General features: G+C 42.2%; 1 long non-coding RNA gene across 2 annotated transcripts; it reads left to right on the top strand.

Moving 5' to 3' along the window:
• Positions 1–254: 254 nt before the first annotated feature.
• LOC140617209 (uncharacterized) lies at positions 255–2,169 on the top strand. 2 transcript variants are annotated; one of them, XR_012017413.1, is made up of 3 exons: positions 255–337; positions 1,741–1,817; positions 1,977–2,169. It is a non-coding gene; the product is annotated as an uncharacterized lncRNA (long non-coding RNA). The 2 variants fall into 2 exon arrangements; XR_012017414.1 differs by lacking the exon at positions 255–337 and adding an exon at positions 638–934.
• The last annotated feature ends 13,805 nt before the right edge of the window (positions 2,170–15,974 follow it).

Here is a 15,974-nt window from a genome sequence, read left to right as displayed (position 1 = left end):
TCGCTCCCGGGCCCCCTCCCCGCGCTCCGGAGCCTGCAGGACCCCGGCTCCCCGCGCGCCGCCGCCCGCTTTTATCCCCGCGCGCGGGGTCCCGCCCCTGCGCGTCCTGCCTCGGGCTGCGGGCGGCGGGCGGCGGGCGGCGGGCGGCGCGGGGGGCGGCGCGGGGGGCGCGGGGCGGGCGCGGGGCGGGCGGCGCAGCCAATCGGAGCGGCGGCCGGCGGCCCCGCCGCCCCCCCGCCCGCACCCCGCCTCCCGCCTCCCGCCGCCGGGGCCGCGGGACGCCTGGCAGAGCGGGGTGCACGCCCCAAGCTCGCCGGTTCCCGCCCGCCGTGGCCGGGTGTGCAGCCCCGAGCCGGGGGCGCTGCGGGGAGGGGGTCCCGGGGAGCGCGGGGGGCGCGGGGGTCCCGGGGGCGCTGGGGGCGCGGGGATCCCGGGGGCACTGGGGGCGCGGGGGTCCAGGGGGGCACGGGGGTCCCGGCGGCGCTGGGGGCGCGGGGGTCCAGGGGGGCACGGGGGTCCCGGCGGCGCTGGGGGCGCGGGGGTCCAGGGGGGCGCAAGGGGCGCGGGGGGCGCGGGGGTCCCTGGGGCGCGGGGGGCACGGGAGTCCCGGGGGTCGCGTGGGGCGCGGGGGCAGGCCCCTCCGGGGAGGCACAGGCGTCTCCCTCCCGTAGACCCCGCTTGTCCGCCCGGCTCCCCGACCGGCCTCCGGTAGCTCGATCTGGGCCAGGGCCCGGGGGTCCCGCGGGGCCGCGGGAGGCCTGTTTACTAAAGAACCACCGCCCCCACTCGAGGAGGAGGGAGAGGGGCCCCTGCCCTGCGGTGCGACCCGGACGGCGCAGCACGTCCCTGCTGGGAAAGTTCTGTGCCTTTCCTAACTCTGAAGGCAGCATCAGGGACAGGGCCCCATCGGCAAGGGAGAGACCCAGGAAAGGAGGTTTGGGCCCGACCTGGCTTGCAAAGATAGGGTATTAAGTTTAAAAAAAAAGAAAAAATCTGGATCCAGACTTTTTTTTTTCCTTTTGGGTGGGTGGGTAGGGGGCTGGAATGGGGATGGGGGCGGGGGCAAATGTATTCATGCAGGATAGGGTCTGATCCCAGAAGGGGTGCCTGCCTGCACAGGGGTCCTTCATACCTCCCAAGAGGCAGGGCCTGGGCCCAACTCCAGCGTGCTTTGATCTAGCAGGTGCAACCCCGAGTACACCGCCCCCTCCCCGAAAAAAAAAAAAAAAGCACAGGTGGACAAATATGAGGTGGAGGGCTTGGGGCTGATGAGCTTTTCGATTTAAAAAAAAAATCCATTTTTGTTTAATTCTAAGATCAGTTTTAACGATGAGATTGGACTGAGCCAGATGGCCCATTCGTCCATTATATGTGGATTAAAGAAAATAAATTACTGCCCTGACAAGAGATCACTAAAGCGGGAGGGATAGGGAGACTGAAAAGCAGACCAAATTGAGAAAACAGGAGCAGGGCACATAACTTATAATGTTACTTAAAAAATAAAACTGATGTTAAGACAACCAACACCCCCCCACCCCCAGCCCTGGCACACACCCTTGAGCCACCTTGAATTTAGTGGGAGTTGGTCCCTACATTGTTCGTGAATGGATTCGTGTGGTGGCACGGATCTGTTAGGCCAGTGCCAAATTAAAATAGGTCTGTGTGCGCTGTTAATTTAGGCAGCCTGTTTGTAGAATAAATCTGGAATAGCTCTGGTAAATCAGGACTTTTTTTTTTCAGGTGAAAGCTTGAAATGCTATAGGAAACATTCTTCACTGTGAGCTTCCTGGAGAGGCTGAGGTTGAAAGTTTCCAGAGGTAGGCCACACTTCCTGGGGTTCTCCCAAAACCTGGGTCTCCAGGTCTTCATTTTTTACGGTTCCGATGGTTAACACAGAGAAATGGAATTGAAATCACTTAGAGGAACCCTTTCTAAATGACTCACAACTGACCAGGTTTTTGCAATGTTTTACTAAGGAACTAACATCCTATTGAAAGGAAACCCTGAAAGTGGAGGAAAGCCCTAAACTTCATCGGAGAATGAAAAGTGTGAAAAGAAAAGAGACTCAAACATGGAAGCAGATTATGTCAGTGTAGCTCCAGATGCATCATAGAAACACTGTGCAAAGATTGCGCAGCATAAATAAACCAAATGCGCTCAAAATCCACACATATTTGTCTATTTGAAGTCCTGATTGTTGAGATTCAGCCCATTTGGCAAGAATGACTGTTTTGAAAAAGGAGTTTTGAAAGGGGCGGCTTTACTTGGCTTTGAGAAGAAAAAGCTAAGCGTTTACCTTAATTATAGGCATAAGGTGTGACCTCATGTTTTGGAGGAAACTTTTTCTACATCCTTTCACCTCTCCTACCAGATCCTTCTTTCCATCCCACAAGGGCAAAAATGTTATGTCTTGGACGCTGCTCTATTCTTAGCTTCTAGAACTCTGCTTGACACTTGCTTGGCATTCAGCAAATTCTTGATAAATAAACTGAGGGATGGGGAACATATTCTAGGGTTATTTGAGCTGAGTCTGCTGCTTGATATTCTGCTCTCCATGCTTCAAAAAGCTTTTCAGAAAGAAGAGAAGAGAGGGAAAGAGGAGCCCTGCGAATACGACGTGAGTCCTAGATCCAGTAGTACCTGAAGGCCACTGCACACTTTTACTTCCTAATTACATTCTCCATCCCCCTCTTTTTTTTTTTTCTTAAGTTATTTTGAGTTGTGTCCATGTCCTTGTGACTGAAAGAGTCCTGGTGCATGTAATGATGGTAATATAATAATAAGCATGTCTTGGGCATTATTATGTGCTAGATACTGAGCTCTGTGTTTTACATGAATTATTTCATTTACTGCTCACCACAACGCTGCAACATTATATAATCCTATAATCCGGATGGTAAACAACTGTGTTCCAAATTATTTGAAAATGGAATGGGATGAAATTAGCTCGAGGCTCCTTTTGAAGGATTTAGATTAAACCGAAAAGAGATGTTTCTGACGGGGTGGCTCCAGCCTGGAATGGTTGCCAAGACAGATGGTTGAGTTGCCTTCTCAGGAGTTTAAAATAGGACAGATAGATATTCTTCTGGTCTTTTCCACATGGCACAATCTTTTGGTATTTTTGACCATTCAGTGAGTCCAATGGGTAGTAGAGGGTGGACTGATTCTGGGTCTAGTGTGCTGAGGCAGGGGTGAACATGTGAGTGTCTGGCAGGGTCTGGAAGGAACTCCAGGTAGGAAATCCCTACCTGGGGGCAGGGATATAGTTAGACTCTCAAGGCTTTCTCCTGTTGTAATCAAAGATTTAGGAACTGGGAGATCTGAAACAAGTTGTTACAGCGCTAGTTTATGAGTCTCAGAGTCATTTTTACTAAGAATGAACACTTCAGTGGCACTTTATGTCCTCTGAAGGGCTTGCCCATTCTGTGTCTCCTTTGATTCTAGCACTCATCCTGGTGTGGTTGGGCCACCAGCAGGTATCTAACTTTGCCTCCTTTTTTAACCTGGGGATGCATCCCTATTCTTCAGGGACAGGGACCCCCTGGAGTCTCTAGCTTGCAGGAGCCTGACTGTACACAGGAGCTTTCTGCTGAGGCCTCCTCACTTTGAGGGCAGCACTGTGCAGAGGGTTTTTACAGTGTGACTTGGAGCCTCGGCACACACACCTTTGCCCACCGGCTCTAGAAGTGTGCTCAGCCCCTATAAGAGCCCGTTTGCCTTTTGGCCTCATCCAATTGGTTTTGTAAATTGCCCAGAGCTTGTCATAGAACCAGATCTCTCACCCATTACTGTGTCACTCCCTGTACAGAGATTTGGGCTCCAGCCTCCTGCTCTCTGAACTCCAGGGTACATGTGTCAACTGGTGGCTCCGTTCTCTGGAAGCCTCCTTGGCTAATAATGTGGGCTAGTCAGTACCCAAGTGCCCTCTCTGCAGAGAGCCCAGAATGGGGCAACTCTTTAATCAATTGTCACTCACTCATCTGCTCTTTCTGTCTTCAAGGACATAGGCTGCATAGGTTTTGTTTTTTAGTTTAGTTGACATGAAATTCACATACACAAAATTCACCATTTTGAAGATCATCTGAAACAGTACACACTTATGTCATAACAGTAGGTTTTTAAAGGTTTCATTTTTCCTTATCTGCATTTTCCGGTTTTTTTTTTTTTTTTTTTACAATGTTTTTGTGATAAGAAAAAGCACAATGAGTCCTTGCAGTTGTTTCAAGTTACCAAAGTCCTGTGCATCAATGTTTCTGTTTTATTGTGATTCCTATTTAATATTCAGGGTCTCTAGTTTCCGAGAGCAAAATCTTCCCTCTGATTCCTCGGGTAGGAAGTGATTCTAGTTTCCCCTGATTTGAGATACAGTAATTGCTGATCTGCGTTAGCACTACAATCCTTTATTTGGCAAATATTTACTGAGCATCTACGATGTGCCAGGCACCATCGTTTAGTCTGAGAATTATACCCATATGTAAATGCTGCCAGAGCCAGGCAAGCCCAGCTAGAATGAGAGGCTATACTAGTTATTCATGTATTTCTTGTTGACCAGTATTCACACTCCCAGATTTGAGGCTCAACATCCCTGGTTGGGATCACCTCCAAACAGCTGTGAATCTTTCTCTTTCAGCACATTCTTAGACCAGCCTTTGTGAGGGTGGCCTGAACCTCTGCCCCGCACCACCATGTGTTTTTCCATGAGAATGAAAAACGAAAAGGACAACTAAAGCCCTTTTTGCTTGCTCCTAAAAGTACTACATGCTCATTGCAGAAAAATGGGAAATACAGAAAAGATGTAAGGACTCAGAGAGTGCCATTCATAATCTTACTGGTAAATTACCTTTCTGCTCAAAGAATAAATCCATTGTAGTGAGGAACCTGACATGTTGCAAAAGGATGGTTTGTCATAATTATGTAAAGAGAAAGGAAATAAACAGACTTTTTTTCTTTGATGCTCTGAAATTCTCAGCCTTAGAAATGAAGTAAGCAGATGAAAATTCACTTTATAAAATTCAGTGTGTCAAAGCCAGGCTCCTAGCATTATGGTTACCTCTTCCAATTTTGGTCATAAATGGTAGGTGCTCTAATGTCCATTTTGCTCATTATTAGCCTGAAGGGAATCACCTAATTGAATTCCTAAGTGCTATTACATCCCTCAAAACTGGGGCTAATTATATCTCTCTGATAAGCATGGATAATGTTTAACAAACCCAGTTTGAAGAATTATATGAAGTGTTCAGACTATTTTATGTTTTTTAAAAAAACATGATCTCCTGTAGCAGTAATTAATTGGTCACTTTTTATAAAGGTAGTATCTGATTATTCGAAGAAATACCTAATTTGGAGCAATACTTATTTGCTAGACAAAGTTAACACTAAATAAAGTAAAGTGGAATTGAGAGAAAAAATAATAAACGCTACCAGACAGCCAACACTATTGCAAATATTCATTCAATTATTTTTGGCAAATACAAGGCTCTCTGTGGTGGATGCTCTGTGCATAATTTGCTCTGGAACTCTGACCTTTCAGTTCGTGAGAGTGAAAAGCAATAGTGCATTCATATAGGGGAAGGCAGAGGACCTCTGGAAAGATCCAAGAAAGTGGGCTTGATAACAAGACCCAACATTTATTGCATTTTTACTTCAATACACCAGACTTCTCATTTAGTTCTTACAAGGGCCCTAAGAGATGGTCATTAACATCCCCATTGTCTAATGAGGGCAGTAGGGCCGAGTTGGTTTATGTAACTTGCCCAAGATTAGTGGTAGAACCAGGTCTCTCACCCCGCTGTCTCGCTCTGATCTCATGCTCTACCATTAGCTCTAATGCTTCCCATTAGGGAGTAGAGGGGTCAGCCCTAATTTAAATTCCATTCAGCAAATATTGTTCGTCCTGGCCACATTCCCAGAGCCATCATATGGTTGTTCTCCTCTAGGAATTTGTAGTGTTATTCGAAATAATTATAAGATATAAGACAGTAGATAATTCAATTTCGAATTGGATATAGCAAAGAGCCAAAATATTTGCAATGGAATAGGTATTTTGGGGCATCGAAAATTCCAACACAAGCAGATTTTTAGATCTTCCTCATGTCTTATTGCCCAAATAACTGAGTCAATAAAGAGAATTGTATGCAAATAAAAATATAATTTGGTAGAAACCACTTGAATGGTCAGGGATGACAATTATCTCTTAGAATTAAGCAACAATAATGTGGCTCATTTTATCCATGGCATTCATACTGGAGAATTATAAGCAAGGAAAAAAGTATCTCTCCTGGCACAGATGAAGAGTCTGAAACATCCCCTAATCACATGCCAAATGGCAATGTGATAAAGAGAAAAAGTGGGGGGGGGGGGTAAAACAGAGCATTGAGTGACAAATCAACTTTCTGGGTTGTGGTGGCAGAAATTCCATTTCTTAACTGTATATGTCTTAGGTCAGTGACCTGATCTTTCAGACTCAACTTCCTCATTTGTAAAATGGACATATAGGACTAGCATATGCACCATTTCACAAGGTTGACTGAGATGAGACCTGGAAAGTTCCTTTGGAAATGATAACGCTGGAAGAGTCTCATGATGAACCCCAATCATGTGCTATTCATCCTTGTTGCCCTTGCGCCTTGGACATGATCTGACCCAGCACAGATATTTGACAAATGTCTGTCGGACCTAATGGAACCAAAGCTAGGTTTATGTACAAAATAAACAGAGCTGGAGAGGTGCCTGGCCACGATGATGTTTGTACTAATTATGTGACTCCCCTGAGCCTGGCTGTACCAGAGTACAGCGGGTCCTCCAAATGAGGACCTGCTGTTGGCTCAGCCCTGCTGTATTCTCAGTGGCACTCTGCTGCAGAGTGGAATGAGCTGCCAGTCTGCAGGCCTGGGCTTCTCAAAGCCCCTTGGGACTTGAAGCTGGCTTGCTGTGGGGGGGACATATCCTGGGAGGAGACCTTTAAAAGCTAGGGGTGATGATTGGCGATCTCAAGACATACTGGAGAGTACTCAAAGGAGTTTTGAACCAGAGGGAAGAACAAAATTAAAAAAAAAAAAACAATAATAATAATAATCACTCTCTCCAGAGAGCAGTTTTAACATGCTGTCACTTGCATTGTGAAAGAAACACATGGTAGGAAACCAGAGAAGGTTTCCTTGGAAGCTGTTGTATAGACTAGGTCAGGGGCAAGTCTGAACAAGGTGCTGGAGGATGAGTCTGCTCATTGACATTTCCTGCTTTATAGAAACAGCAGGATGATGGGAAACATGCTATTGTGGCAGTTGTCCACATTTATCTAAAAGTAGAATTTTTTCATTTACTCAGTTATAGTTTTTGAAACAATTGGACATCTGAATTCCTCTCTTCCAAATCCCCTTTGCTGGAAAGGCCCTGAGGACCTGAGGTCCATTTGTACAAACAGAATATGGGTTTAGCCATTAAGTATCAAAGTGTGTTTGCTTGTTTGGTATGTGTGGGAGAAAGCTGGATGGTGGACTCTCCAGATGGGACCATTTCATAACCTCAACGTAGATTGACAGGTTCAGAAACCTGATATATTTTTTTTAAGATTTTATTTATTTATTCATGAGAGGCAGAGAGAGAGAGAGAGAGAAAGAGAGGGGCAGAGGCAGAGGAAGAAACAGACTCTCCGCAGAGCATAGAGCCCGATGCGGCACTTGATCCCAGGACCCCAGGATCAGGACTCCAGCAGAAGGTAGACGCTTACCTGATGGAGCCAGCCAGGTGCCCCTGAAACTTGATATTTTGGATGTCCCAGAGTTAATTGTGGAGAATGTGAATGATTTATAATGTAAACCAAAAGAATACCTACCTATGGATTTAAAGTAGAAATCAAGTGGATCAGACCTTGATAATGGGCTTTATCATACTCTCTGCCTGTAAGAAAGCTTTGGGGAGTCAAGTTTATATTCATAGGTATGTTTGACGAGTATGAAATGATGGAGAAGAGTAGGTTGTTTGATGAATTTATTTTATATTTTCTTAAAGATTTTATGTATTTATTTATGAGAGAGGCAGAGACACAGGCAGAGGGAGAAGCAGGCTCCATGCAGGGAGCTGGATGTGGGACTCAGTCCCAGGACTCCGGGATCACGCCCTGAGCCAAAGGCAGACATTCAACCACTGAGCCACCCAGGGATCCCCCGTTTGATGACGTTAATGTTTAGTGGTATCAAACTATTATGGCATGATAAATCCATTGCCTCAAAAGAGGTATGTATGTCTGCCAAGAAGACCACATGTACAGATTGCTTGAATGTGGCACCGTCATCTCTGTGCAGAAGATGCCAAGCAGTTAATCAATCAACTTTTAAGTTACACAGGAAAAATAATGGCATCATGATTATGCCCTAATAAGAAAATTACTCCTTTTATGACAATCTCTCTCTTTTTTCATCACTACAGTAACAACATACAAAGGCAGAGCATCATAAATAAGGCTGAATGGTGGTCACACAGAAGACAGGCAGTTGAACAAAGATCGCAACTCTTTATCGGAAAGATATCAGGGGGCGTCTGGGTGGTGTAGTCGGCTGAGCAACCGACTCTTGGTTTCAGCTCAGGGTCATGAGATCGAGCCTGGCATCGGGCTTTGTGCTCAGCTCAGAGTCTGCTTAAGACTCTCTCTGCCTCTCCCCCCTGCACTCTCTCTCAAATAAATAAATCTGTTAAAAAGAATTTTTAGAAAAAGAAAGAAAAAAGGTATCAGAAAGTAGCAGAGTTACCTGGAGAGGAAAAGCAGGTCTCCAGAGCTAAGTCCTGAGAAGCAGGCATTTTGCAGAACTTCAATAAAACATCAATGATAAATACGTACATTGAAAGTAAAATGAATAATTCCATAAACAGGAATTGAGTTCCGTCCAACCATTCTGATGAGAAAAATGACAAGTTCCCGTAAAGGCAGTCATGAGACAAGAATCATGGAGCATGCCTGGAAGAGAATAAGCCAAATTAGGGCAATGTCACCCAAATCAAGGAAAGGAACATTTACCAGCACTCTAAAGGTCCCATGTGCCCTTGTAGGCACTAACTCCCCAGGGGTAACCACTCTCCTGACTTCCACCAACATGGATTAGTTCTGTTTGTTTTTATGCTTTGTAGAGATGGAATATATACTCTTTGTGTCTGGCTCTGATTGTTCAACTTGCATTTGAGAGACCCATCCTTATTTTTGCATGTCGTCCTAGATCATTTTCGTAGCTGTATAGTATTCCACTATGGACTCTATCACAATTGATTGAGCCATTTTATTATTGATGGACATCTGAGTAATTTTCAGTGTTTTCTATTTCACGTACTATTGCCATGAACATTCTAATACACGTCTTTTGATGAGCATAACAGACATATTTCTATTGGGCGTCTACTTCAATATGTATTTGCTTGGTCACAGGTTGTTGTACCCATATTCAACTTGAGTAGTTAACTGTCATGCTCGCTTCGGCAGCAAGTATATTGAGTAGTTAACTGCCAGTTTTCCAGGGTGGATGTGCAAATTATTTCTACCACTCGTATGAGAGAATTCCTATTCCTCCACATTCTCATCAACACTCTTTACTTTCCATCTTTTTCATTGTGACCATTTTGGGGGGTAGGTAGTGGCATTCCATTGAACCTTTTTAAAAAAGAAAAAAAGAATTTATTTATTTATTTATTTATTTATTTATTTATTTATTTGAGAGAGAGAGAGAACACACAAGAAGAGGGGACGGGCAGAGGGAGAGGGAGAAGCAGGCTCCCTGCTGAGCAGGAAGCCTAACACAGGCCTCAATCCCAGGACCCAGGGATTATGACCTGAGCCGAAGGCAGAAGCTCAACAGACAGAGCCACCCAGGTGCCTCTCCATTGACCTTTTAGTGTGCATTTACCTGACAACTAATGAACTTGGCAATTTTTCATATGGTTATCATCCATTTACGTATCCCCCTATATGAGACTTTGGCCCATTCTGCTATGGAGCTGTCTTTTTCTTATTGATTCTTTACATATTCTGGATTTGTGGTTATTTATCATATATATTTGGTAAGTGTTCATAAATATACATATTTAATATTTTATGCCCCCCATGGGTTGCCATTTTGTTCACTTTGTTGAATAGAAATTCTTAGTTTTTTGTGTTTTTTTTTTAAAGATTTATTTATTTATTTACTCATGAGAGACACACACACACACACACAGAGAGAGAGGCAGAGACACAGGCAGAGGGAGAAGCAGGCTCCATGCAGGGAGCCTGACGTGGGACTCGATCCTGGGTCTCCAGGATCATGCCCTGGGCTGAAGGCAGTGCTAAACTGCTAAACCACTGGGGCTGCCCAGTTCTTAGTTTTAATATAACCAAGTTTATCATGATTTTTTCTTTCATGTTTCTTCTTTTTTATTTTCTATTTAGGAAAGCATTGCCTACTCCAAGATCAGGAAGATGTTTTCCTCTAAAAGCTTTATTATTTTAGCTTTCAGTTTATTTCTCCGATCTATCTTGCTATGATCTGAGCTTTCCCTGCCCCCCCTGCCCCAAATTCATATGTTGAAATCCTAACCCCTAAGGTGATGGGTTTAGAAGGTGGGGCATTTGGAGCATGATTAGTTCCAAAGAGCAGAGGCCTCATGAATGGAATTAGGCTACAGAGAGATCCCTCATCACCTCCTGCCATGGGAAGACATCAAAAAGATGCCATCTATGAATGAGAAAGCAGACCCTCACCAGACACCAGAGTTTATTGTATTTTTATTGTAGCAGCCTAAACAAAGACACACCTGGAGTTGATTCTTGTGTGTCATGTGAGGGAGAAGTCAATATACATTTTTTCCCATATGGATATTCAATTACCCCGTCATGAATGATTGAAAAGACCATCCTTTTCCCGACTGTCCTGCATGATCACTTTTGTCATAAATCATGTGATCATGTATGTATGTGTGGGTCTGTTCCATTGGACAGTTATCTGTTCTTGTACCAGTACCACACAATTTTGATTACCATAGCTTTAATATTATTTTGTTAATGTTATTTACTTATTGAAGTAATCTCAACACCTGATGTGGAACTCAAAGTCTCACGCTTCTCCAGCAGAGCCAGCCAGGTGCCCCAATTACCATGGCCTTATAAGAGTTTCTGATATCTCATAATGTTAGTACTTAATATTTGCTCTTCTTGGCCTTTTGTATTTCCATAAGAATTTTATTTTATTATTTTTTTAGAGAGCAAAGTGGGTAGAGGGGCAGAGTGACAGAGAGGATCTTAAGCAGTCTCCATACCCAACAGGGAGTCCAAGGCGATCTCACAACCCTGACATCATGACCTGAGCCAAAATCAAGAGTTGGATACTCCCTGTAAATTTTTAAATTGACTTATAAATTCTTGGGAAAAGAAACCCCCAGCTTGGATTTTGAGTGCGAGGGCATAGAAATATGTATTAATTTAGAAAGAACTCACATTTTACGGTATTGAATCACCCATTCCATAACAATATACATACATCCATTCATTTGGCTCTCCCTTATTTTTTCTCAATAATATTTTGTAATTTTCAGTTAGAGGTCTTGTATATTTTTAATAGATTTATTTCTCAGTGTTTGAGTTTCTGGATGCTATTGTAAATATGTTTTATGTTCTATTTGCTTATTGCTGCTATATACAAATATGACTCATGCCGTAGTCAGCTTGGGCTGCTATAACAAAATACCACAAACTGAATGGATTATAGACGACATTTATATATCACAGTTCTGGAGGCTGGGATCAGATCAGATCAAGGTGCTGGCAGGTTTGGTGTCCGGAGAGGACCTTTTTATTCATAGATAGTGGCTTTTGGCCACGTTCAACATGATGAAAGGAAGGGATGAGGGCTCTCTCTGGAGGCTCTTTTATAAGAACACTAATCCTGTTCATGAAAGCTCTGTTCTCATGATCTAATCATCTCCCAAATACCTCATCTCTTAATAACATCACTTTGGGGGTTAGGATTTGAAAATAGAAATTTTGGAGGGAAAACAAACATTCAATCCATAGCAAATTAATTTTAGTATTTTGGCTATATCCAGTGTCCTTTCTATATTCTTTTATTAATTCTGAGTTTGTCTATAGATTCTTTAGAAATTTTCCATGTGCATGATCTTATTGTTTGGAAATGACCGTTTATTTCTTCCTTTTCAATCTCCATGAGTTTTCTTTCTCTTGTCTTTTGCACAGACAAGACCTCCAGTTACAGTGTAGAATAGAAGTGGTCACAGTGGCTATTCTAGACTCAGTCCCAATATTTGAGGAAAGTTTTCAATACTCTACCATTGGGATCCCTGGGTGGCGCAGCGGTTTAGCGCCTGCCTTTGGCCCAGGGCGCGATCCTGGAGACCCGGGATCGAATCCCACGTCGGGCTCCCGGTGCATGGGGCCTGCTTCTCCCTCTGCCTATGTCTCTGCCTCTCTCTCTCACTGTGTGCCTATCATAAATAAAATAAAATAAAAAATTAAAAAAAAAGAAAAAAAAAAAACTCTACCATTGAAAATGATGTTTGCTGTGGGTATTGAGTAGATCCTCTTTATCATATTAAGGAAGTTTTATTCTTAGTTGGCTAAAAGTTTTTATCACAAATGAATATTGAATTTATCAAATATTCGTCCTGCATTCGAAATGATCATGTGATCTCATTCCTTTTTCTGTGAATGTGGTAAGCTAAGTTTATGATCTTTGAATGTTAAACCACACTTACACACCTAGACTGAACTGCACTTAATTTACTGTATCCCTGGATTTGATTTCCGAATATTTTGTTAAGAATATTAAAATAATGTTTACAAGAAAGGTTTGCATTTTTTTTTCCTTAGAATGTTAGAATTTCAAGGTCAAGTCTCTGCTGTTTTCATTTTTTGAGAAGTCTGGGAAACTTTGACACTATTTCCACCGTCTTGAAGAATTATATAAGACAAGTGTTCCTTTTCTTAAGTTGTTTTTTTGTTTTTAAGATTTTATTTATCTACTCATGAGAGACACAGAGAGAGAAGCAGAGACACAGGTAGCAGGAGAAGCAGGCCCCTGCAGGGAACCCAATAAGGTACTCGATCCCCAGACCCCGGATTACACCCTGAGCCCTAGGCAGACACTCAACCCCTGAGTCACCCAGGCGTCCCTGGTTTTTGGAAGAATTCATCGATAAACCCTCTAGGCCTGGGATTTTCTTTGGGAAAGGTTTCTAAATTATAGTTTCAAATTTTTCATACATACAAGATTGTTTATATTTTCTATTTCTTCTTCTATCAGCTTTGGTAAGTTGTGTTTTTCAAATAATTTGTCCATTTCATCTAAATTATCAAATTTATCTGCAGAGTCGTCTTCAGAATACCTTTATTGTGCGATCTATGTGATATCCTCTTTCTCACTGCTGTTGTTGCTAATTTGCATTTTATCTACTTTTTAAATATCAGTCTTGTTAGGGTTTTGTCAATTTTGCTAATCTTTTGGAAGAACCAACTTTTGAGTTTGTTGATTTTCTCAATTATATGTTTGATTTTTATTCCCTTGGTTTCAGCTTTTATCATTTATTTCCTTAGGTTTGGTTGCTGCTCTTTGTTCTAGCTTTTTGAGATTAATACTTCAATTGTTGATTTTTTTAGACCTTTATATATGCATTTAAAACTATATATTTCCTTTTAAGCATCATTTTAGCTTTTCCCATAAGTTTTGAAATGTACTTTTTTAATTATTCAGTTTAAAATATTTTCTAATTTCATTTTTCCTTTGTCTTATTGACTATTTCAAGTGTATTATTTAATTTTTAGGCAGCTGGTTTTTTTTTTTCTATTTTTATTTTTGACCTCTAGTTTGATTCCATGGTGGTCAGAGAAGATATTTTTCTTCTTCTTCTTCTTGTTAGTTTCAAATTTTTATGTAAATTATAGTTATTTGGGGGGACAGGGTGGCTCAGTTTAGGTTAAGCATCCAACTTTTGATTTCGGCTCAGTCATGATCTCAGGGTCCTGCAATCAAGCTCTGCATCATGCACCACACTCAGCAGGGAGTCTGCTTGAGATTCTCTCTCTCCCTCTGCCCATCCCCCCTCATTGACACACTCTATCAAATAAATAAATGAATCTTTAAAAATAAAATAAATTCCAAACAGCTGACATACAGTGGAATATTAGTTTCAGGAGTAGGATTTAGTGATTCATCACATATATAATACCCAGTGCTTATCACAAGTGCCCTCCTTAATACCCATAACCCATCTAGCCCATCCCCTGCCCACCTTGCTCCATCAACCCTCAGTTGCTAAGAGTCTCTTTATGGTTTGTCTCTTTTTTCTTTCCCCTATGTTCATCAGATTTGTTTTTTAAGTTCCACATATGAATGAAATCATATGGTATTTGCCCTTCTCTGATTGACTCATTTTGCTTAGCATAATACACTCTAGCTCCAACCATGTTGTTGCAAATGACAGGATTTCAATTTTTGTGGCTGAGTAATATTCCATTATATATATATATATATATATATCCATTCATCAGTTGATGGACATTTGGGCTCTTTCCATAATTTGGCTCTTGTTGATAATGCTGCTATAAACACCAGGGTGCATGTATCACCTTGAATCAGTATTTTCATATTTTCATATCCTTTGGGTAAATACCTAGCAGTACAATTGCTGGAGTATAGGGTGGTTCTATTTTTCACTTTTTAAAAAATATTTTATTTATTTGATAGGGAAAGAGCACAAGCAGGCAGAGCAGCATGCAGAAAGAGAGGAAGAAGTAGGCTCCCTGTTGAGCAGAGAGCCCAGTGTGGGGTTTGATCTCATGACCTGAGCTGAAGACAGATGCTTAACTAACTGAGCCACCCAGGTGCACTTATTTTTAACTTTTTGAGGAACCTCCATACTGTTTTCCACAGTGGCTGCACCAATTTGCAAGAGGGTTCCCCTTTCTCTACATCCTTATGAACATCTGTTGTTTCCTATGTTATTAATTTTAGCCATTCTGACAGGTATGAAGTGATATCTCGTTGCAGTTTTGCTTTGTATTTCCCTGATGATGAGTGATATTGAGCATCTTTTCATGTGTCTATGAGCCATCAGGATGTCTTCTTTGGAAATACACAGGAATATTCATGTCTTCTGACCATTTCTTAACTGTATTATTTGTTTTGGGGGTACTGAGTTTGATAAATCTTTTATAGATTTTGGAAACTAACCCTTTATCAGATATGTCATTAGCAAATATCTTCTCCCATTCCAATAGTTGCCTTTTAGTTTTGTTGATTGTTTCCTTGGCTGTGGAGAAGATTTTTATCTTAATGAAGTCCCAATAGTTCATTTTTGCTTTTGTTTCGCTTGCCTCTGGAGACGTATCTAGTAAGAAGTTGCTCAGGGAGATGTTGAAGAGTTTGCTGCCTATGTTCTTCTCTAGGATTTTGATTTTCCTGTCTCACATTTAGGTCTTTCATCCATTTTGAATTTATTTTTGTGTATGGTGCAAGAAAATGGCCCAGATTCATTCTTCTGCATGTGGCCGTCCAGTTTTCTCCAACACTATTTGTTGAAGAGACTGTCTTTTCCATTGGATATTCTTTCCTGTCTTGTCAAAGATTAGTTAACCATATAGTTGTGCGTACATTTCAGGGTTTTCCATTCCATTGATCATTCCATTCTATTGATCTATGTGCCTGTTTTTGCACCAGAACCGTACTGTCTTGATGATTGCAGCTTTGAAATATAGCTTGAAGTCTAGAATTGTGATGCCTCAAGCTCTGCTTTTCTTTTTCAAGATTTGGCTATTTAGGGTCTTTTGTGGTTCCATACAAGTTTCAGGATTGTTTGTTTTAGCTCTGAAAAATGCAGGTAGTATTTTGATAGGGACTGCATTGAATGAGTGGATTGCTTTGGGTAGTACATTTTAACAATATTTGTTTTTCCAGTTCATGAGCATGGAATGTTTTTCCATTTCTTTTTGTCCTCTTCAGTTT

This window comes from Canis lupus, chromosome 25, assembly GCF_048164855.1.
Source record: "Canis lupus baileyi chromosome 25, mCanLup2.hap1, whole genome shotgun sequence".
Lineage (NCBI taxonomy): Eukaryota > Metazoa > Chordata > Mammalia > Carnivora > Canidae > Canis > Canis lupus.
The sequence above is the reverse complement of the archived record's forward strand: the minus strand, read 5'-3'. Positions and strand labels throughout refer to the sequence as shown.